This window comes from Mixophyes fleayi, chromosome 4 (assembly GCF_038048845.1).
Source record: "Mixophyes fleayi isolate aMixFle1 chromosome 4, aMixFle1.hap1, whole genome shotgun sequence".
Taxonomy (NCBI): domain Eukaryota; kingdom Metazoa; phylum Chordata; class Amphibia; order Anura; family Limnodynastidae; genus Mixophyes; species Mixophyes fleayi.
In genome coordinates this window covers 84,018,486-84,042,440 of record NC_134405.1, presented here as the reverse complement: position 1 = coordinate 84,042,440, position 23,955 = coordinate 84,018,486, and the positions used below count along the sequence as shown (strand labels likewise).

Sequence of the window (23,955 nt, the reverse complement as noted above, 5' to 3'; positions counted from 1 at the left end):
ACTGTATCGTGCTGTCTCACCTTAATTAATAATAATCATAACTTATATGGTACCAATATTCTAATTGGGACACAAGCATAACTGCGGATGAAAGGTGAGTATTTTGGCCCAGAGAAAGGTAAATCCTACAAACTACCTGTTTAATAGTTTGCAGCATTTTGATGTGGTGCATTGTTATTTTGTATCCATTGTCAGAATAAATTATGTAAGGTATTCTATTGAGGATATGTTAGAATTGTCAGATGTGTGACTTTGGTTCTGCTTTGTATTGAGTGGGCTTTGCCAAGCAGCATAGCTTCTCAGATCATGTGACACATTACCAAACATGTGTACACACATTGCTTGCTGCCATGGTTACCCCATGGCTTCTCCAGTCTATTGCATATATGTTTTCAAAATGCTTTCTGCCATGTTTTTGAGTGGAATCACATTTACAAAGTCTGGATTTAGTTAGAACGTTTTCTATAACCCTACAATTTTAATGTCTAGAGCATGAATTAGAAATTGAATTTTGCATTGTTTTTGCAGTGTTCCATATTACATTTCAAATATATTTTTAGTGCATTTCTGTAGTTTCGAAGCCTGTTGCGTTTTATTGACCAGGTAGTTGAATGTAATTGAGTAAATGTGAATGTTTTTTATTACATGGTTATCTGAAGTTGTTGGAGGTCCCTTTCATGTCTTTGCACTGACACTATTTAACATTTATGTCATGCAGGCCTATTCAAAAGACCACATTCAAAACCGTTTAATACTACCATTGAATAACCGCCTTGAACACACTGTGTAGGCAGTGAAGTTTCTATAGATTAGTGTGGCACTCTAAGCTGTAGGAGTGCCACTTGCTTGTGGTTTTAGGACAAGGCACAATGAAACCAATTTCGTCTTTCAGTTCCTCTTATTTTTACCACACTGGCATATATACAAATATCCTAGTTGCATGAGAGCTGCTGCATGCAATCCATGGGCGCCTGCACCATCTGTTATATATAGTGTCCATGGAGGTGTTAAAATATGCTAACATTGCATGCATTTGTCTTTAGTATCCAAATATAAGCAAATTGTACAGAGCGTGCGTTGGAAGGGCAGTGTCCAGCGTGTGTGTATGTGTGTGTGTGTATGTATGTGTATATATATATATATATATATATATATATATATATATATATGAATATATATATATATATAATATATATATATATATATATATATATATATATATATAATTTATATAATCTCTATCATATACTACTTTGCAGTGTTGATGTTTTTAAAATAGACCTGTGTGTGTGTGTATAGTACACATATACTGCATACAGTATATACTATAAAACATGCAATGTACAAAACATTTCTTTTATCCCTCATAACTGATTTTCTGGGCTCTTCAAGAGTATGAACACTCTCCTTGCCCAAATGCTTGTGATAACAATATAATGTGCACTGAAATTGTAATTCTCCACACATATTTGCTTAAGTGACGTGTAAAATACATTATATAGTAATGGAGCCTGGATAGAACAAGCCACAATAAAACCTTCTCACCCTGATATCTGTGAAAGAAGACTGCCAATGTTTTCAAGAGAGCAGTTTCTTCTTTTGAAGTGAATTGTTAAATGGAAAAAAAAATGGGTCAACTTCAAAATAATGTTTTTTAATAATACTAACCTCAATCTTAAAGACATTGCACTCCCTGATTTGTTTTAAATGCTGTATTTGGCAGCTATTGGCAGTTTTGAGGTGATGTGTACTGCTCATAACCAATTATTAGCTGTCCTCTATGGTGGCGGTTACCCCCCTGGTTTTTTTTTATGGTTTTTTTTTTTATTTTAGTCCTGCCACTGTTATAAGCAGCATCAGCAAGGGTAGATGTACAACCCCTTTTACCCAATAAGTTTAAAGAGTCCTCCAGACAATGGAGGCAGACTTTTTTTTTTTGTGGACTGAACCAATATATTTGAGAACATGGCCTATCCATTAAATAGGTGCTAATTATAACACAAGTTATGTAATTAGTTGCTGTTTAATTCATAGGCTGAATATCGGTATGGCCCTCTTTGTAGGAAGCACTTTAATCCTAAAACCCTCTTATACCCCTAATATAAGCACTAGTCCTAAATATGAATCTACCCCATTAATATGGTCTTCAAGCTGTGCCCACTAATGTGTTAAGGCTGCTTTAAAGTTTTAGATCCTGTAATGTGCAATCCTGCTTGGCTGCTCGCCTTTGTGTCTAAATTCCTAAATCTGGGTTCTGTAAGAATCCATGTTTGTGCCAAGTTCTACTTGGATGATGTGCTGTAATAGTCCATATATAATGGACTGTTAGAACATCTGAAGGAAAATTATACTTTGTTAAAGTACTTGATGGAAAATTAAGTGAGGATTCTTCATGTAAATGTGTGCCATGTTTATAGAGACTGGCATACTAGTCTATGAAAGCAAATTGAAATATTACTAACTTTAATTTCCCAGGGGTTTCTGAATTGTAGACTATAAATGTGTAGAGCAGAAGACCATATGTAGGTCGCCAGCAGATGTTTTACTGTCTCTACCATCCATATAGCATTTAAACCGGGTTTTAGATGTAAATGTAACTACAATGGCTTGTAGGCTAAGCTTGGACTTTTTAGTCAAACAGCTGGAATGTACTATCATTATCGTTTATTTACATAGCACCACCAATTATGCAGCGTTGTGGAGAGTTGTAAGACCTTCAGATATAATGTTAAAAACTCCATATTGCTTCTTCCATGCCATTACAACACACATTTCTCAAGCAATGCTGCACTATTGACCTATCTATAAAGAGACCACTATCCAACAACTATTAAAAAATTGTGGCTATTTCTGTCTCCGTTGCAATCTGCTGTGATGTTGTAGAATGTTATATCTCATCCAATAACTCTGATACTTAACAATTGTTACTCTACTTTTTAAAGGCATTGCTGTAATCAAAAGAATAAAAACATAAAAAGGACCCAAAGACACAGTAAAATGGAGTATTATATGATGTTCTTAACTCTAGTTAAATGAGAGCCATAGCAGACCTGTCGTATGGAAAAGCCTTAAACAACACTTTTGTGACATATCGACATGCAGATAAAGAGGTGTTTTATGGCCGGTCAATCAGTCCTCAAGCTCGGCAGAAAGATGCCTGGGAAAGCTCTCTATTAGTGGCACAAAGTATGATGCCATACCCATGTGTTATTACTTACATAGTCCAGCCACTCTCACTTGAGAAGTTCACGATAACAAAATGCACTATTGTAAAAAAATAAATAAATAAATACTTCTGTTTTTTCTAACTAAATAGTATTGAAAAATTACATTTTAAGTCCTATACTGAAATACAATAATGGTTTCATTGACTCTAACAAGAAATACCTCTCAAACACATTATATGTAGAAAGACCTACAATAAACTAAACTTGTATTCTTAAAATAGTGTCATTTTCAGTTTGTGTTCTGGCTAAATAGACTCTTGCATGTAATTTCTATTCACTACACGCCCATAATTATGCCTTAATCTATTTGCCACAGTATATCTCCATATCTATTGATAATGTAAGGAACAGTAATATTATTGTTTGTTATTTTGTAAATCTGGTTTCATGAGGTTGTAGTTGAACCGTTTTATTAATTGACCTCTTCCTGTACAGGGCTCTACAGTTTGTGTTTTGCTTTATTATGGTTTATTTTTGACACAAGCCCTCCCACCTCTATATAGTACAATGGCGGGAGTGTGTCTTCTTGGACCCTGCGTCTATCTATGTACAGCCCATTGAAGATTGTATTCTCCAGGCATTGGTGCCAAGAGAATTTTCAGAGCAGAATGGACTGTCTCAGTCGCACGGTGGTACCCGATGTGTTCAGGACCCTGACACAGCTCAGAAGTAGTACGTTCACTATAGAAAGAAATGGTGACCTTTCTGCTTGGTTTTTTGTTTTTTTTTTTTTAACTAAAAACCCAGATGTGAGCATAAACTTGTAAACTAAAACCTTTTATTTTCTACTCTACTTTTTTAATGCTGTATCCCTTATGTTGAGTTGCGTTTTGCTAGAAGTGCATCAATGAAATAGGGCTTTGAACAGTGTAACAGACATTGGGGTAGATTCATCAAACCTTCTAAAAAGTAAAAGTGGAGGTGTTGCCCATAGCAGCCAATCAAATTCTAGCTATCATTTTCTAGAATGTACTAGATAAATGATAGCTAGAATTTGATTGGTTGCTATGGGCAACACCTCCACTTTTGCTCTTTAAAATGTTTGATAAATCTACCCCAATGTCGACTTCACAATTTTTTGCAGACAAGTTCCCGTCTACAAATTTAACACTTTATTTTCTAAAGCAAACTGTGAAGCAGCATCTACAGTTTTATAGAGGTAGTAAGATAGATTTAACATATGAAGCCTCTGGGCAAGATTTGCCAATCGGTTAAATCTGTTGTGCATGTTTCAACACAGATTGAGGTATTAAAAAAAACAAAACAAGTATATGATGTATTACACAGTTGGCTTTGGTTGTGTAAAAGTGTGTTATGTGTTCATGTAGTATTCTTTGCTACGGGATGTTTTTTTGTTCGTACTAATGTGTTTCCCACAGAGGTCTGGTTCTGAGCTGATGATACATATGTATTAAAAGGATTTAAAACGCCAATGTCACGTTATTTATCTGTGTTAAGAAACTGGCACCGCGTCTTCCAGTAAATAGAGTGGAATCCAAAACCCTTTAGGGCCTCCATGTATCTGCTTCTGAAGAAGTACTCTGAGCTGTTCGTGCTGCACATAATGAACCACAAAACGCAAGATATTAACTGTATGCAGTGTACATCACTGGCTACTGACCTTGAATGACAAGCTCTGACTATACATTGTACCTCAGAGTGGCAGAGGACATGATTGTATTTCAGCTGAAGCTTACAACCCCTATTTTTGTTCATAGGCAGGTCTATCTATTCCTCTTGGTTCGCAGTAATAAAGAGACATTCTTCTTCATAGAAAATGTACTGTGTATGTTCATGCCGCATATAATCTGAGTACTTCCTAATGCATTATTTATAATTTATGCAGAAATTGTTTCATATTACATTTGATTCGCTAGTACCATTATAGCTTGCTTGTGTTGCTGTGTAAAGGCAGTCTTTATTTATAAAAAATGAAAAACAAATGGCTATCTAAAAAAAAATATACATATATAGTTGATGATTTGTGTCTGCTTTGAAAGATCCTGCTGGCCGCTGACTGGCTTCTCCGTTGTTTGTGTTTGTATAATTGTAACCAATGTAACCAAATATTCAATGTTTTTTTTTTGTTTGCTTGTTTTATATAAATAAATTCAGTTACTTTTCTCACACTTAGTTGTTGCTATGGTGATTTGCATTTTGTTATATTGTGTAGCAATAATTTGCTGTTTTGTGGTATAAGCTGTACAGCCCAGTCATCTGGTGACAAACGTTATAGATTGGAATACATGAAATTCTCCATTCTTTCAGAACACCCAGGGATTGTGTTTATCTTTTTACAATGTGCAAATGGCTTGTTTATGCAGTTGTCCATTTTCTTTGGTGTTGGGAATTATTGAGAACAGCTAGGTATTTACTAAGGGATTTACTTTACTTCGTTGTCTTCTGGGCTTGGATCCTGATTCCTTTTGGGGCTATTGAGGTTATGTTACCATGAAGAAGACGCCAGCTGCAATCTGGTCCGATTGAGAAGTGTATGACCTCTAGTGACATTGAATATGTTACTTTCTCCAAGTGTTCATTGCACCCAATTCCTAAATGTCACTGGACACAACCTCTGGGGTTTAGAGCCGTAGTCCTTAAAATTCATCGGACACTACTGAAATGTTTGTTTGTTTTACCGTATATATATATATATTATATATTAGAAAGGTGTTGGCAATTGGGGCCAATGCCCACAATTTTTTTGTGTTGTACACCAGGTGTAGCGGCAACCCTTGAAGTAAATTGTATACATCTCTGATATGACAACTCCGGTTAATCTCAAACTTAATAAAACTTTTTTTTGTGTGTGTGAGAGGTCAGAAAGCCCATAACATTGGAGAGATGTTTACAGGGTCTAGAGTTTCTAGTAATATTGCTCAATAGCAGATTTTAAGTGGACATTTGATATTTCTTGGTCAACTATACCAATAACGTTTTATCTTGGGTTCTACTGACAAAAAGTATGCATCCACATACAAGATACTTTCAGTTACTGCTGGTATACATAATATATACTCTGTAGAATGTTTTTAGTCATGTGATGTTTGCATTGTTTAAAATACGTCCCAGCTATCCCAGATATTTACCATTTTCACAATAATCGCTAGACTTGAGACCAGGCGATACTTTGAACTGCAGCTATTCTACGTGACACCTATGAATGATTTAAAATTCTACAACCTTTTGCAGCAGTTTTAAAGAACTTTAGTTGCAAATAAACACTTTAATGGACCAATGTAGTACATTTTAACAGTAATTACATATAATACAGTATTTTGTTTCTCCAATTTGTACTTCATATTGAATATCTTATAAACCTCTGAAAATGGTAGCCAGCGGTATAAAATGTGTTTACGAGTCCTTAAATTACCATGGTCTCATAAACAGCTCTATTCTCCTACAATCGTGTATTTCTATAGAGCTGAAATCTATATTGCTTCCTCATTACATAGGGCTGCAGTGTTGTTGCTGTGTTTTATCTTCTGTACTTTTCCTGCTTACATTTGTGCTTTTGGGGCTTTTTAGGCTCCCGTGTTTGCAGCACTATACGAATAGGGAGACCTCCTGCTCCAGACTGATAAGTATTGTGTTGTGTCCATTGGCATATCTTACCTGTCGTCATAAGGAATAAGAATATGTGTGTATTATGTAAACGCCTATTAGAAGTAGCAACATACTTGCCACGTTTTCTTTCCTTGGTCTTTTAAGAAGAATTGAGACACATCAAAAGGAGCGCTTAGGGCCGACAACTTCCCACTTCCAAGCACTATCTTTGCTGATGCAGGTGAAATGAAAGACGTAAGGCAGTGCTATCTCAGCTGTTACCGGCCCACCATCAATATTCATTGCTTCAGCTGCTATTGCTCCTCAAAAGGGAATCCGAGGGGGAGAGAGAAAAGGGGACGGCAGTGTACTGTGAGAAAGGTGCTCTCTCTCGCTCTGGGTGACAAACTACCAACACTGACTGTACACTTACATCTTCTCTCTCTGCCTTCTGTGGCACACACTGTCTGGATGTCTCTCCTGAAGCTGACAAGATTGGTTTCTGGCCAGCGATCTGTATGTATATTTACTATAAGTTCCTTTTTCTGCTTGATTGACAGCAACTAGGTTTCTGAGAAGTGTTTTATAAGGACAGAAGCACACTTCCTATATACAGTTTTATAGGCTGTAGTATAGAAGTAGGTGACAGCTATTACTTGTGCTTTCATACTGGTAATATTTAAGATTTAAATTAGATGTGTAACAAGAGGCACTTTTCTACTTCTTAGAATTCTTACTCCTGTAACATCTCAGAAACTTCTAAATGACTGCCTACAGTATAGAGTTTAAATTGCCAATAAAGGGTAAGGGTTAACCTTTTTATTTATTGCTTCTCTGCTTGTTTAAAAGGTTTATTTAAGAGGGGAGGTGGTATTTGTGGTTAGTTGGTTGGATCTAAATAAATATAACTTGCAAATTCCCAGTTGAGCAGGTGCCAATGCAGATGACATATTATGTCTTCTGATATTGTCTAATGCCTCTGTAGTGAAATGATCTGTCTCACTCCGCATACAGTACTCGGATCAGGTTGCATCTGTTTCTGCTTTTCAACTTCTTTTTTTCCCTGTTGGATACAAAGGTTTATCACTATGGGAATTCAATGTGGGGTGTATGTCTCAGCTGAGCTCCCAAACTGTTTTTTTCATTTTGACATTTAACCTTTGCTACCAGACTTAATGTCAAAGCGTATTCATTACATGGGCATTGCTGCATGGACCTTGTTAAACACCTCTTAAAGACCTTTTGTAAATATGGATGAGGCATTCAGTGACTGAAGGAGCTAAGAAATTAATACAACTTTGCAACCAATTCTAGCGATTTCTATTTATTTTTCATCCTCCTCCATGTAAGGATTTGGACAGTAGCCATGGGGGAATGGCTAATATCAATATAACATACACAAGACCTCCCTGTTCCAAAGATCGCACAATGTAATGGGGGTACTCGTAGATTGTTCATTGACACCTCTCTGCTTTTTTCACTTTTTGGTGTTTTTAAGTCGGTGCATTGATATCCTTTTAAACCAGGGCTGTAAGTAAAATAAGATTTTCAAAGTTGGAAGATGTTGGGGGTATAAATGGCACAAGAAAAAGATTGTCGGATGTGATGCAGGCACTGGCTGTATGCTGCGTTTGGCTGTTCTCTTTCAGCATTTCCTGAGTCAAAGATTCGGATGTGCCAAAAATGACTGTTCTACCATCTATAAATATTGCAGCTGTACTGTGTATGTGGTTGTTTCAACAATTATGAACAGTTTCTTTTGTGTATATTAAATGTCAAAATCCACATTAAAGTATACCAAAACGTAAGAGAATTTTTTTTTATATATATCTTCTGAAACACAGGTGACTAAAATAACATCTGTAAGTTCAGTGAGTTTATCTGTAGTCCTAAATTGGCAGTTACAACCCGTCACTTATATTTTACCCTGATTTGTGTATAGATGTATTTTATTTATTTTTATTTTACTTCTGTAGTTCAAACTGTTCCTGCATTCAGTTGGATTGCTGATAGCTACTTAGGTATGTTGGTTTATATTTGAGTAAAGAACTTTGCACACTTGTGGCTCTATTTAAATAACCTTACATTTCTGAGTACATTCTCGCATGAATCTTTTGGGAGCACCATCTAAGCCATTATTTGTGTTTCATGAAATGACTGACTGTGTTTGGGCTATAGACCTATACTGTTACTGACCTCTTGCAGTAACTGATATAGTGCTAATGCAATAACATTAAACTATGATCCTAGGCCCTAAATATTTAGAACATTATAGCAGTGGTTAATCTGGCATTGTCCTAACCACCTTGTAATCTACTTGTGGTTAGTGTTTTGTAGATTTGTCATCCCTGCTTACTAAATGTACAATTGTTTAGAATGATAAAACTTGACATAGGAAGTGACAATGCACATGAGAGACATTAAATTTATCTATACCTAAGGCTCTGGCTAAAATAATACCGCAGTCACCCTTAAATTCTAATGTCTCTGAATATATGGAAGCCGGGATAATGTATAATCTACATTACATTCATGTATATTCTACAGTATCAATGTATCAGTTAAATTGCACTCAGAAACTTAAAATTGAAAGTGTTTGCTTGTAACTTAATATGAACATTTTATTCTTATTATTGATATCTATCAGAGAACGAACATGATTCTGGGGCAGTAGTATGTCCTGAAGTTCATCTGTCCCAGTCCAGATATTTGCCCTGGCCCCCTCCACAACCCAAGTATTCTGCAACGCCTTACTTATCACACCACACAGTCGTTTACAACTGTCCTTCTATAAGCATAAAATAACAGAAGTAGGTAACCAGACTACCATCCACTCACCACAAATGTAGTCCTAATAACCAATTGCTAAAGTACTGCCCAGTTTCCACTGGAGGTGCGATTTCATCATTTATTTATATAGCGCCACTAATTCCGCAGCGCTGTAATGAGAACTCACATCAGTCGATTTGCCAGGGGAACTCAAGTGCCACTGATTGGTGCACACAAACAGTGACTGTTTCAAATGCTGAGCACACTGTCTTTGCTAATGTACCAGCTTTCCATTACAGTTTGTAGTTCAATAACATAGATATGCCAAAAAGTAAAAATAACACGTGGTGGAGGGGCGTCATCCTGCAGTTCTCTCCAGCAGGGTTGTGATCACTTCACACCATGTTCGAATCCAGTTGTTGCACAACTTACCACCTGTACATTGCCCGTGGCTGGTGGCCCAGCTGTCCCCTCCTTGTTCTCTTCCTGTGGTGACACATTGTTAAATAGATCCAACTGTTCTTTTCCATTGTGTCAGACCTTGGAAGAGCTGCTGCAAGTGTCATAAAACAAAGGGTCACTAATGTTTTCCCCATTACGATCTGTCATCCTGAGATTTGTTGAAACTGCACACAAACTGTCCTAAGGGATTCATTACACTGTGGGTAGGACAATGTTTCAGTCAGATGTTCTACAGCAGTTTCTGAATGACAAACAACTTTAACAATTAACCTACTAATGACATTGATGGGGGGTTTTAATGTGGTTTTTTTTATGCATTCTTGTATCTATCTATCCTACCTATCTGTCTAGCTGTGATACAGTCTACTACAGTGTAGTATTATCCCACATTGAGTTTGCTTAACCTTTAAGGTAGTAGTATACAAGTGTAGCCAGGTCCTGTAAAATGTTTGTGTTTGCAGGGGCAATCACAGGATTTCAGATGGGGGCGTTAAAAATCTAAAATATATAGTTAGAATGACAACACGGGATATATATAACTTGACTTAGAGGATTGTGTCCACCAGCAATGCCAGTGGCTGCCTTTGATCCTTTTTAGTGGAATAATATTTGCAGAAACATTAGCTCATATACTTTGGGGTTGATGAGCACTGATGTGTTCCTTTTTTATGATTTTATATTATATATATATTGTGTCCATAGAGTTGTGCACTTCAATAGCAGGCAGATCTAATTGGAAAGATGTTTTTTTGTTTGTTTTTATTTTTTTATGTTGATGTTTGAACTCCCTTTATATTCTGTTAACTGGACACATAAGACAACACATAGTATGAGAGTGTATAGCACAGTAATCATTGTATTTCTGTAAAGACCTGCACACATCCGCAGCCATTCTGTGAGCCAAATAATACTCAGAAGTATACTTATCCATTCATTAGAAAGCTGTAGCATCATTGGAACCAGGGATATTGCTGCGCAGAAGGCAGTGCCTTTAAATGCTAAGTAAGACGGTGCATTTTTAGTATATGGTGCCACTCTTAGGGCTCGTATACACAAGCGGCAATTTGGTAATATCTGTATGCATTTGAAACGCATCTGGGCACATGCGCCTGAAAGTCACATGGACATGTATTGGAATGTACACACAAGTGCTTTTTAACATTTGTTGGATATGCTTTTTCACTAACTTGCATGAAAAGGAGCACGTCCTAATCACTTCTGTTCAACGCACATCTTTCTATTGAAGTCACTGGAAATGACTTACAGTTGCAGTTCAACACTTTGTATATGTTTGGCCTTTGTAACCAAGCATTTGTCTCATGTTTTACAGAGTGAACAACTTCCTGTGGTCATAACAACACAGGAAGTAGTTTACATGGCATTGTTCAGTCTCCGCTCCGGAACACGCTGCTATTAGAGCTAATAAAGAGAAAGTAACAAATGTCATTATTCTATATGGACAGATTACAACTGCACACTCTTGACCCAAGTAAACGCCTCTCTCCTCACTAAAATAAAACTGTTCCAAACAGGATTGTTATATGTAACAATAAATAAATTCTATTCTGTATGGAAGCAAAAACTAGAAAATGGACAGAGAAAATTTGCAATATTGTTATCGTGGGTCTTCTGCTTCTTGAAGCCAGCAGTAGACTGCAGGGAATACAAAAGAAGTCTGAATGCTCTTCATTATTGCCCTCTGTGTTATTTTGGCTGGTTTTATTACTTTTAAATGTTAGTTGAAAACATATGGATGTAAATTGTGTTTTCTCTGCATATTGACCTTTATTACTATGCATAATGAGATCATTAATTCTGTATACTCTAATGGAGGACATTGCCTCTAGTGGCCAAATAACTTGGCGCTACCAAGCCTTAGCAGAACATCTCTTACACATGGAGTTTGCTTACTTGTTTGTAATGCGGTTAAAGTGTTACTCAAACAGATGCACATTGGAACTGAATTACAAACTGTTTCTGACAAGATAGCAGAACTGCGATCTTACAGGGGAGCTGGTACAATGAACTTCTTCAGCTGTATGTTCCATTATTTAGGTTATCTGCTACACTAAACATTCCTTTCAGGCTCCAGGGCAGTATTAGATGTTGCTATATATTTCTGTTTTGTTTTCAGCTGTTGTGGAACAGAGGCTGGTAGGGCATGATGCTGTGAAGGGCCACATTGCCTATGTTTTATAGTTATTTATGTTTGGCATTCTCTAGATCACTTATCTTTTTCGGGGTAACCTGTCTGCCATTTGACAGTCATACAAAGCAGGTGCATAATGACATACTGTCAAATTTTAAAAAAAGAAGTTGTCATTTTTTCATTTAAAGAAAACAAAATTGTTTTTGGAAATTTTGACCCTTGGTCCTCTAATTTATTATTTGACAATAATTATTTTTCTAAATCTTTGAATTCCATTTTTTTTTTTTTTTCTGTAAAAGTTTAATTGTAGAGCGCACAGCATGTCACATGATGGTCTGTTTTCATGGCATACAGGAAAAGATATCTGGCAACATATATCAGCAGACATTTACATTCTTAAATGTTTTCAACTAGCAAGTCCCGAATAGCCTGCTTATGTTTAATCTCTGACAGCCTTAAGTGGAATGTGTAGCTACATTTTCTGTCTATTTTTTTTTTTTTTACTGTCTGAATTTAATAAGATAACAAACCATTCTGTGGCTTTGAAGCAAGAAGCGTGTTGGCAGGACCTTTTTCTAAACCCTGCACTTTGCTGCGAATGTAACTGTGACTGGATCTGTTTTGAAACCTGAGTGATTGCTCGTACAGAGATGCTTTTGAAAAGATCATTTCTTTCCTGCTTTGCAGGGTGGGAGAAACTTGGATTGATTTTATTTTTTTTGACCATACAAAGTGCACCCAAGTTGCCATTGGAAAGGGATCTGTGAGGTGTGATATTCTTTCCGTGTCATCTAGTCCAATCTCCTCAAGCAGTTTTACAGAGATTAAAGACTTTAGTGTTTAGTGTAGAATAGCTCCAGGCCAGACTGCGTGGCAGCTCTCTCTTTACAACAAAAGCACACTCTGCTGATTTCTCTGTTACCTACAACATATGACAAGTTAGAGCAGTGTTTGTCAGCTCTGTTCCTCAAGTACACCCAACAGATCATGTTTTCAGGATCTCCTTAAGCATGCACAGGGGATTTAATCAGTAAATATCTCGCACAGAAGAAAAATCTGAAAACATGACCAGTTGTGGGTACTTGAAGATCAGAGTTGAGAAACCATAGGTGACAGGTAAAACATAATGGGGTTGAGGTTGGGTACATATGACATTTAGCAGGATTAGAGGAAATAGGACACATCTTAAGCTTTACATTATTGCAAAACTCATTTGGGGATGACATCGTGTGCATAAGTGAACAGTTTGTTGCTTGCCTTATACCATAACAGGTTGCCTGCTTTTAGGGTGGACATGCTGCTTTCTTCCACAGTTGTGAGAAAGGGGCAGACCATATGGAAGGTGACAAATCACAAATGTTTTATTTACTTTATTTTTCTGGCATCAATACATTATATAGCGCTGTATAGTCAGAAAATATTTTTTGAATTCCCACCAGGCCCCAGTGGAGCTTACAATCTAATTTCCCTACCCTAGGCACACAAACCTACACCAGTGTCGTTTTAGCAGTTAAACCTACCAGTATTGTTTTTGTTTTGTTTTTTGGACTGCATGCAGAATCTCACACAAACATGGGAAAAGATGCACATTTGTTTGCATGCAGCAGTGTCTCGCTTGCTACGTTTTTAGATATATTAAGGTAGAGTTAGGAAATATTGAATAGTAACCATGCTAAAAGTTGCTGTAACCCTTGGCAGCCAGCCAGCTTATTACTTTTATATTCTGATGCCCTTTAGAAATTGAAGTCTAATGTATGGTTGCATTGGGATAGGGCACCTTTGCATACATTTGTGTTTATCGGCAGCTTTCACAGCTTTGATATCCAATATAAGTATATTGTAAATGCCAAATGTCATCAATAATTTGTCTTTAAGATTTTGTGTCACACACCCTGCTCAGCACCTACACAAACTCCAATAGCAATATTGTCAAATATTCTGTTCTATACAGTATCCTCAGTGTACTGGGTAAATTAAACTACATGATATGTTTTTATATTTAATACTGTGTCTTAAAATATCACCCTTTTAGGTCTATTTTAAAATAAAGGTAGATCTATTAAACCTTGTACCAAACCATTGCCGTTGTAATCACTTTGGAGTCTTCTTTGTAATGGTAAGATGTGTTGTACACAGCATTTCCTCCTGGAAATACCGAAGCCCCATAAAGACAGAAATGAAGCCAGAGTTGTGTTTTACCAGAGAAGCTGCAATGTAATCTGAAGACCATTGAGACTTGCATATTCCCATTGATCCATTTGTACAGTGATGCTTACACTTGATAAATCGGTAAAAGTCATACAAGCACATAAAGCACTCAGACCCTGCTTGTATAGAAGCCCTCTCTGCACGGTGGAGAGTGCCTCCCATTAGCATCATCTTTCTGCTGAGCCATAAGCCCCTGTGTGCTGGATAAACACATTGTGGCAAACGAGGACAGCTGATAGAATACCTGGACAATGATGTACTAGTCCCATGATGTGTGTACACTTCTTTCAAGATCTCCAGTCACTTTAAAACAGCAGAAAAAGCAATAAAACAAATAGCCACTTCTCATCCGAGGTCATTGGCTGCAGAGAAAATGCTGATAAATATGAATAAATCTTGCATCCGTTCTGTAGAATAAGGCCAACCTAGCAATTTTCTGTGGGATTTGGCCATTGGGGACCTGGGCCACATTTAGCAGTCACTCCCCAAAAATAAGATCTAATCAGATATCCATTTTACAGCAGAGCGTGTTTTGCATGTAGAATTATTGGGGGTTGTTTTATAAGAATAGCCGTTAATATGAATGAGACGTTTTAATAAACATTATTACATGCTGTATAGATACGTATAACTCAACATACCCCATTTTTTTTGTCCAAGACTGCCCATTATCAGGTGACCAGACTGAATGGATCCAGCCACTTGGCTTCAGTGCAGAACAGCAAGATTTCCTTTGATCCAGTTATTACTGGAAGGGTTTCCCAAGAACCACATTTACCTGTTAGAAAGCATTTTATTCAGCACACTATGCTGTCTCCCAGGCAGGCTTCCACACAACAGGAGAAGTATGACCTGTAAAGGGAGCCTGCTTGGGATATAGAGTGTAGCTCAGAAAACAGAGCTTTCCTTTCTTCTGAAGGAACATTTTTTTTTTTTTAGTTTTTATTTTTTGCTAACTACATTGGCCACAAGGCATTATTTAGTTAAGCAAAAAAAATACCTCATAGATCCTGGTGACACGACCTCTTTAAAGATTCAAGGTCAACTTTATGTTCATTTCTCTCCCACACACTGTAACACAATTCATTTACACTGTAATAAACCTGCCTGTATACATAAACTTATATATGTCTCAAGATTTTACCAATTGGCTAGAGGAGTTTTAATATTTGTAGTATTTTAAATTGTAGTATTATTGGGGCTGTCTAATGCTTTTGCGTCTTTGTGTTTATTTAATTGTTTGTAAGGAAGAAACGGTAAAGATATAGATCTATGAATACATGTAAATCTAGGCCTTACTATTGCAAGAACATTATTCCCCAGGCTAGTGTGTCAGTGCTTTAACAGAACTAGCAAAATGTCAAACTGTGATATGACTAGAAATGTAAATGTATCTTCAATAGATGCTTGGAAGTAAAGCATTGACACTAGCAATAAGAAGTTAATATTAGGGTCAAGCTGCCCTTCTATTACAGAAGAGAATGTGATAAGAGAGCTGCAATCTCTGTCTTATTGTTCTATCCATCTAGACTGGCATGGTTGTAAATCTTATATCTAGCTGGAGATTAGAGGCAGCACTCTACAATGTATTAAAGGGACATTATAGAAAACATTACATATCCATGAACATTTTTCTTTTAGCTGAATAAAATGGTTGCCTTCATTTCTATGTTGGTATGTTGTGTGATAATTTGACCAGTAGGGGCAGCGATCCTTTGGAGTCCATGGGCTGAGGAAGCAGTGTGGAAGGCCCATGTGTGGCAGCCCATGTGGATAGGTTGTCTGGGTTACTCATCCCTGCTGGCCATGTTATATCGGGTGGTTATGCTAACTTTTTTTTGGGATTTTCTCTTCCGCGAATCTTTAAAGCAAATATATTTTCAGTTTTGCAGCTTTCAGCAATACATAGACATGTGTATAAATGTAAAAACCCTTTTTTTGAGTCGCTTTAATGTGAATAGGCCAGTTACTGTGAGGCATAAATAATGAAATGGGAGCGATTGCACATACATTGTAAATTGCGGCCCCCATCCAATTTCATTTCTGTTACTCCCAACTGACAGCTGAAAGATTTTTATCAGTATCTGATGGACATTTGTTTTGGGCCCATACAGACTGCAATTTGTTTAAATTTTTAGGTCCAAAACAACCTAGCAGGCTTAAAGTATTGCATCATTTGGAGGCAGCCCCTATGTTTACAACCATTTAAGAAATATATTTTAGCACTGATAAGCATCTGAAACATATATTTTATAGAGAAATATATATCTGTAGATTAAAAATATAATTACTTGAGTTATTTGCGCCAAAGTCGATACAATGTGAATAATGGCGTGGCCTCCTGCGGTGCGAATTCGGCTCGGTTCTCTACCAGTGTACAGGTTAGGTAACTAATGTTAGAAAAATACATTTGGTTTCAGTAACGTCACCCAGGCAGGTTACTGCACTTGGAACAGGCACAGAACACTTCTTACATGGTATAGTTGGTATAAACACACTTATCCCTAGTTAAAAGACACTTACAATACCAAATGTGTATATAGCATTGTTCCACTTCTTATGGAAAGGCAAATCTATGTGCTATAATAGTTTCAGTTTAGAAATTCATGTTCTTTTCCAGCTTAAAGTACCTTTCTGTCAAAGCTCAGAAATGTTCTTTTATTCGATTGACTGTAAAGTACATTCTTATGATTTACTTGGTAGTGTTCAATTCTTTAATGATTGGGGAGTGGGAGGGACTCAGTGCCAGCAGACCTCATTATTGTTGTAGTTATTAATTGACGTTCTCTAACTACTGTCATTATACTGATATGAAGTTGAACAGTATAGTGTTACCTTCTGGGTTACATGCACAGGATTGTGTTTTCCAGGTCTTTGGCTGGTGTAGATTGTGCAAAGGTTAACTGGGTGACCCCCATCATCTCTAGCAGTAAACTAACCATTGACAACTAATGTCAGAAGCTAATCGGGAAGCACAGAATCAGAATTTTGGGGGAACATATTCAAATTGGTTTTTCTCCACATATAACTTCAAATGGATCTTCTGTTTATATTCCCTCACTTTAGAGAAAAGACTGAAGAAAATGTATTCTGTAGTCTGAAGAATAGACACTTTTTTATCGCTGTACAGAAGACCATGTATGTAGAGTAATTTGCCTTAACTTCTCTATATAATTTACCATAATTTTAAAGTCGCGTTCCGCTTGTGACTGACGAAACCACATGATGAAAGGGTGTCTGCCTATACTGTTTATACGCAGACGTTTACATGTATCATAAGTGGAAACCTCATATTGCAACCTTCAACCTACACTGCAGCATGTCCTCTGATGTGTTGTGAAGGGTTAACCAGCTAGCAGTGTGGGATCATTCAGATGGCACACCCAGATGCAACGTGTTTAGTGGGGTATTGTACATGCTGTGACATAGAAGGAGGATTTCATAATGGGTTAGTGATATTTAGGTGTTTGTTCGCTGCATGCTTTACACAATTCTGCAGATCGAAATCATAACCTAGTTTTATATGAAACGATGAACAACATTTATCGAAGTGGAAATCATTAGAATTGGAGGTGCTGTAGCGTTCTGCTGGCAATTCCCGTCGGCTAGTTTGACAGCTAAGTTTCATATGCAGACTCAGCAAGAGGTGAAAAGATTGACAAAGAGCACCCTGGCTAATCTTTTCTATGGTTAGTAACGGTTACCTGGTCATCTCTGCAAACTCCGGTCACCTTACACACTACATCAGCTGATCGAGAGACGTGACATTAATACACATACACAGAGCTTTCAATGCTTATACTTGGGTCCCTGGTCTGTCACAACCCTATATGCATGAGGAAGGTGATCAGCAGCAAGTCATACATGTTAATGTGTATATTCCCCAATAGCTGTCTTTTACAGGTTTGCAGGTAGCAATATAACACAGAAACTATAGTAACTACACATTTCAGACAGTTGACTATACTTATAGTACACTGTAGATCAGCAGTATGGTATTACTTATAATACACAAGTGTTCCCAATCAATGCAAATTGGGGAACATTTAGAAAGAATATCCACCAGCTTTTATGTGCACTGTTTTTTTTGTTTCTGTTTTATAAATGTTAGTTTTTATAAGTGTCCCCCAATTGGTGCCAGGCGCTTGACCCATGCCAGGTCTGATGTGGTGTAGGACGAGTGCCAGATTTAACTTGGCACCTTTTTCATTTTGTCACTGTGCCCCTCTCCCCATTAAACCCCTGCCACATTTTCATGCTGAATAGCAGGGGTCTGAGATAACTACAATTTCTTGTGCACCCTGCATTATATGTGTGGTGCTTTACAGAGTGAGTGCCATTAGTGCCAACATATTCTTTTGCCCTTATTGTCCATAGTGATAGATATTATATACATTTCTGTAGCATAACATTCATATACTAGACTGTGTATTTTGATATTAGTATTTCTTGCTCTCTGACATTGGCTTGAATCCACAGTTTGCAATAAACCCCTCCAGCATTCTGAAGGTAGAAAACTCATCTGAAGCGTGAATAGGAAACACTATTTTACTATCGTACAGAAGAGCTTCAGCTGTGAATGCTTTTATGTGACAGGAATACAAGGCTTCCCCCATTTTTTTCATGTCACAACCCTGGAGAGTTTAATGTTTTCTGGTTATCATGTATAGCTGATCACCCTAACCCAGCGGTTCCCAAAGTGTGTGCCGCAGCTCCCAGCGCGGTGCTGTCACAGGGGTGCCGTGGTCAGGGGACTAAAAACACCCAAAAAAACTTTCTAATCCGGCGGCGCCCCGGGACCCAACATCCTCCTCCTTCCTAGCTTCTCACTGAATGTCACGTGTGACGTTGTCATGCCCGACATATTCAGTGAGAAGTGGCAGGAGAGAGGAGGATGCTGGGACCTGGGCGCCGCTGCTTTGGTAAGAAGAAAGAAGAGAAGACAGAAGAAATAAAAGAAAGAGGGCCAAGTATGGTAAGTAAAGAAACACAGGGGAATGTGAAAGGAAACCGTAATGGAGGGGCAAAAGAATGAAGGAGGTGCAGACAGACAATGAGCGTATGAAGAGGGGCAGACAGACAGTGAGCGGATGAAGGGGCACAGTGTGATGATTTTTGTACATGTTGTTTTATTTTGTTTGTTCTTATTCCTCTTAATATTAGCTGCAAATTATTCTTTGACAGAAATATAATTGAAAAAAATATATAAAAATATTCTTTTCCCTTGGATTTATGTGTATTATTTTTGCAAACAACTTACTAAGTATTTCTGTCCTGACCTAAATACTTATTATGTTATTTTGACTCAAATACTTAAAAAAACGGGACTGCTTGGTAATTATTTTGGAGGGGTGCCTTGAAAAAATTATGGAGACTCTAAGGGTGCCGCAAACTTAAAAAGTTTGGGAACCACTGCCCTAACCCATAGAGATACTGCTGCCTCTCTTGGTAGAATCAGGGCCTGTCAGCTGCTAGTTAGATTCCAGCGCTCCCATGTTGTGAAGGTCAGATGTCTACAGAGGTAATTGTTGAATTGTGCAGCAGCTGCTCTCCTTCACTAATGTCCAGGATTATCTGCTTTGATCAGGTGCAGCCTTATTACACCAGTTTCCAGGAAGCAGCTGATGCACAGGTGCCTGACTCTGCCTGCCAGAAGGTATACAGTCATGTGCGTCTACTGCCTCCATGTTGCTAAAAGACCTTTCTTTTCTATGTCCTGTTTTCTAATCCTTCAACATCCCCCACACCATAACATTGTCTCATATTTATATCATTGTCTCCTATTTATTATCATTGTCTCCTATTTATTATTTTAGGTTTCCAGAGGTGTTCTGTACATCAAGGTTCTTATCGTATTTTTTGAGTCAATGATAAACTGCGTGTGTTTTTAAGTACTTTGCATTTATGGTTCATTAGAAAGAGAAACCTATACGTACAAATTTGCCACTTTTGGTAGACCTCTATGACTTTCATCCTTCATTTAAGCTGTGGTGTCTACGTACTTTTCTAAAATGACGGGATAAAACTTAAACGGGGGCCAAATGCATGTACGTGTCACTGCACTAAAACATGGTGACTGGCTTTCTCTGTTTAATTGATAATGTATGTAGCTGCTAGGAAAAATATTCTTCATCATTTTAGTCATCTGGGGGAAGACCTTTCACTTAATTGAACTTTCCTAAGCTGCGGTTCTCTATCTGATTGAAGTTACAGGTTATGATATGTTTGTGTTGCCCACTTACTCGTACTGCAATGAATGAAAAAACCTGCAACAGGTGGAAAGTTCTTTTTTGTGTATGTGGTGGGTGCTGGAAGAAAGTGGAGGTAGACATGAAAGAGCAGTGTCATGGAGGTGCTTATGCAGCAGAACATTGAGGTTCCACTCTTGGGCTACCCAGGTTCAAATTCTGCATTTCAGCACATGTAAACCGATGTGAAAATACAAGAATTTTGTGTCAAATGATATGGTACATATTTGCTTTATTTTTATGTGATAAACTTGTGTTGAATGAATGTTTGTTTTTGTTTTGTGTTTTTTTTTTTTTTAATTTTCTTGTTCCATTTTGGTGCATCTGACACATTCATCCCCATAAGAGCACATTGTAAAGACACTGACGTGATTTAAGAAGTATTTACATGAAACTTGGCTCTCCACATCACATTTCATCTATTTAACCCTTCCTTTTGGAGGGGCTGGATGGTAAATGCTTTTCAGGACAGCGAATCGCCTGCAAAACTGATTTGCGTCTGGTTATTGATGAAGACTGGCGTAAATTTACTTGAGCTCGTATAGGGTTACTACATCTGCGAGGTTTAGACAAATTCAGGTTTTCTTTCTCCATAGAGCCCCACATCTCCTCCACCTCTCTAAATTTAGTGAGGAACAAGCAATGTCCTGTCCAAAGTGTGGCAGAAAGCGGGGTACCTTTTGGCACCTGCTTTGGGACTGCCCATGAAGTCTAGATTCTGGGGTGAGGTCATGGACTTGCACAGTACAATTGGGAGGGAGTGTGACCCCCCCCCCCCCTCCTCCATTAGTCCTAGAATGTGCCTCCTTTGTCATGATCTGGCGGGCAAGATGCACAAACTCATTAGAAAGCCACTGATTACGTTGTTCATGTTGGCCAGGAAGTGGATGGCTCCTGAGCAGCTGACTGTGAGTGGATTGGCCTGGTTATTATCACTCTTACCATGAAAGGTTCATGTACACGAGCCGTAATTCGGTGGACAAATATGAAAAACTCTGCCACAGATGGAGTACGTCTCCTTTTGATAAGGAGGAGTTGTGGGTGATAGATCCCCGACATGATGTGTACAACCACTCTCCAGCTGTTTGGTATAGGGGGGGGGGGGGGTGTATCACGCATTTGCGTTTGTTTCACTATAAGATGTTATAATTGCACGCACACGACTTTGTATTGTAGGCTATCTATATCAACTTTGTTCCCTGCAGATGTGTAATACATGGTTGGTTCATATGTATGATTTTGCAACTGCACAATGTTGGTTTTCATGATGCATGTTTAATGCCCCTGCGTGGGTTTAGCTTTAGTGTGTAGTTAAAGAAAAAAAAAAACCTTTTTTTTTTTTTTTTTTTTTTTTTTTTCTTTTTAAATTATGCCTTTATATATGCATTTGGCTTGCACAAGATAACTACTTCCTACTTTGTCTGACTCATCTTTAAAAAACCATCAAAAAAACCCGAAAACATTAAATGCTTACATAAACACAATGCGCTTTATAAACGTTTTTGTTTTACTTGCGTTTAACATGCATTAAAATATATATTACAAATGCTAGTGTATACGTGGCCTAACAGTACTCTGACGTTTTCCATTCCACTAGTTGCTTCAGCCACTGTAAACCTGCTCTGCAAGCAATTCGTGCACAAGGTCTTCCTTTACTTTATTCCAGGAAAAGAGTATAAATATTATATTATTTTTAGGGTCCGGTTCAATTCGGCCAAGTTAGCGTAGGAATAACGCAGCGCTAATTGTATTACCATTAATACAGTCATTTTTAACTCAGATTTTTGTTGACGGCCCCTAAGGCTACAAGCACAAATCAGCGTTAAAATTACCGTACTATGGAAATACTGTACACTTCTACCGTAATAACAGTAATAGTGCGCAGGCGGCGTTATTCCTTGGATAACGCGACCAAATTAAATTAAGTGTTGTATATCAAATCTTTTCTTCTGAAATCATTTGGAATGTTCATTAGTCAGTGTGTTGAGGGCTCTTTCTATAGTCTTGGGTTACAGATTCCCATGTACTAGAGGTTTTTTTTTATATGAAAGTGTTATGAGAGCACCCGCTCTCTCCAGGCACCCTCATCATTATCACTGATAGACAAGAGAGGAGAACAACATCACTGCTGCTGGAAGATTTTATTATTGTAAAAGGCAGCTGCCTTGATGACTGCTTGCCGTGTAGTATAAGCACAATGTGAAGAAGAGGGGCCCATTTCTATACTCCTATAGTTCTTGGTGCAGGTTTGTAGTCCAGTGTCTCCTAGTTCAGTGCACTAGTTGACAGCGCATAAATGGCTTCACAATCTAACAGAGTTCTCAATGTATTTCAGCTGATTTAGAATTGGTGACATCCTCTCGGCTTTGCATAATTTTCAGTAATTCTTCCCAATTTCTGTGTATTTTAAGGACAGACCTGTTGATCCTTTCAGACTTTGTTCTTATTTCTGTGCTGCTGCTTCCTGATGTTTCAATGACTGCTGATGTCATATTAAGCTAGGTGTTACATTTTACCCCATATCATGTACCTGCTAAAGTAATTTAGTGCTTGGAAGATTTATCCATTTCAATGGGATTTTGTCAGCAACAAATGTGTGGAGCTGTTAATTGGCTTGTTAGTGTATGTGTGAAAACTGGCATGGCTGTGAGTAGGAACCTTGACAATTTCTCGGTGAGGCTTTGGAATTTGACAAGATGTGGAACCGTGTGAAATAATGCGGATTTGGTCTTTATAACCTGTACATTTTATTTATTTGCTGCTCATTGTTTCTCTCCATTATTTTATTTTTAAACAACACTTTTAACAATTGGACTGGCCCAGGCAACCTTATATATTTGTTGCGGTGTCTCAATGTCCTGTTGGTAGAGGGCTGTATTGATGCTGCTATTGGGGTCCATTTGGAGTTTATTGTTGAGGAGTTAGAAGGAGCGTTACAAAGGCACGTGTGAGGGCTCGGGAAACTAAAATTAGTCAAAGCCGTTCCTTATTAGAGGTGCAGTCTAAAATTAAGGGTGTAGAAGGAGAGTGATGAGTGTCGCAGCGATGGGACCACAGATAACTCTGTATATAAGTAATCAGGATGAAAAATATGGAAAAAATAAATATACACAGACAATGGATATGTAAATATAAAGTGGGAAACCTGAAATATGAGAACAGGTTAGTTAATGAGGAATTAGAAGTGAGATGGGAAAGGAAAGGTACTGATAAACTGGAAGATGGATGGAAATATATACATGAAGGTAGAATTTAATGTAAAATGTTGAGAATAACCGTGAGATAAACTATATATAGAGTGACAAGTGCGGAAAATGGAAATACAATTACTGAGCTTACTTTGTGG

General features: G+C 37.7%; 1 protein-coding gene across 10 annotated transcripts in view; it reads left to right on the top strand.

The window, feature by feature from the left end:
- Positions 1–23,955, top strand: part of MEF2A (myocyte enhancer factor 2A) — a 92,248-nt gene that overhangs the window by 19,822 nt on the left and 48,471 nt on the right. The window contains exon 1 of one of the 10 annotated variants that reach the window (XM_075207682.1): positions 7,133–7,289. The exons of the other annotated variants lie outside the window; for them this stretch is intronic. The gene's annotated coding sequence lies outside the window, so the exon portion shown is untranslated. Of the gene's footprint in view, positions 1–7,132; positions 7,290–23,955 lie in introns of those variants that run through there. 10 annotated transcript variants of the gene reach the window in all.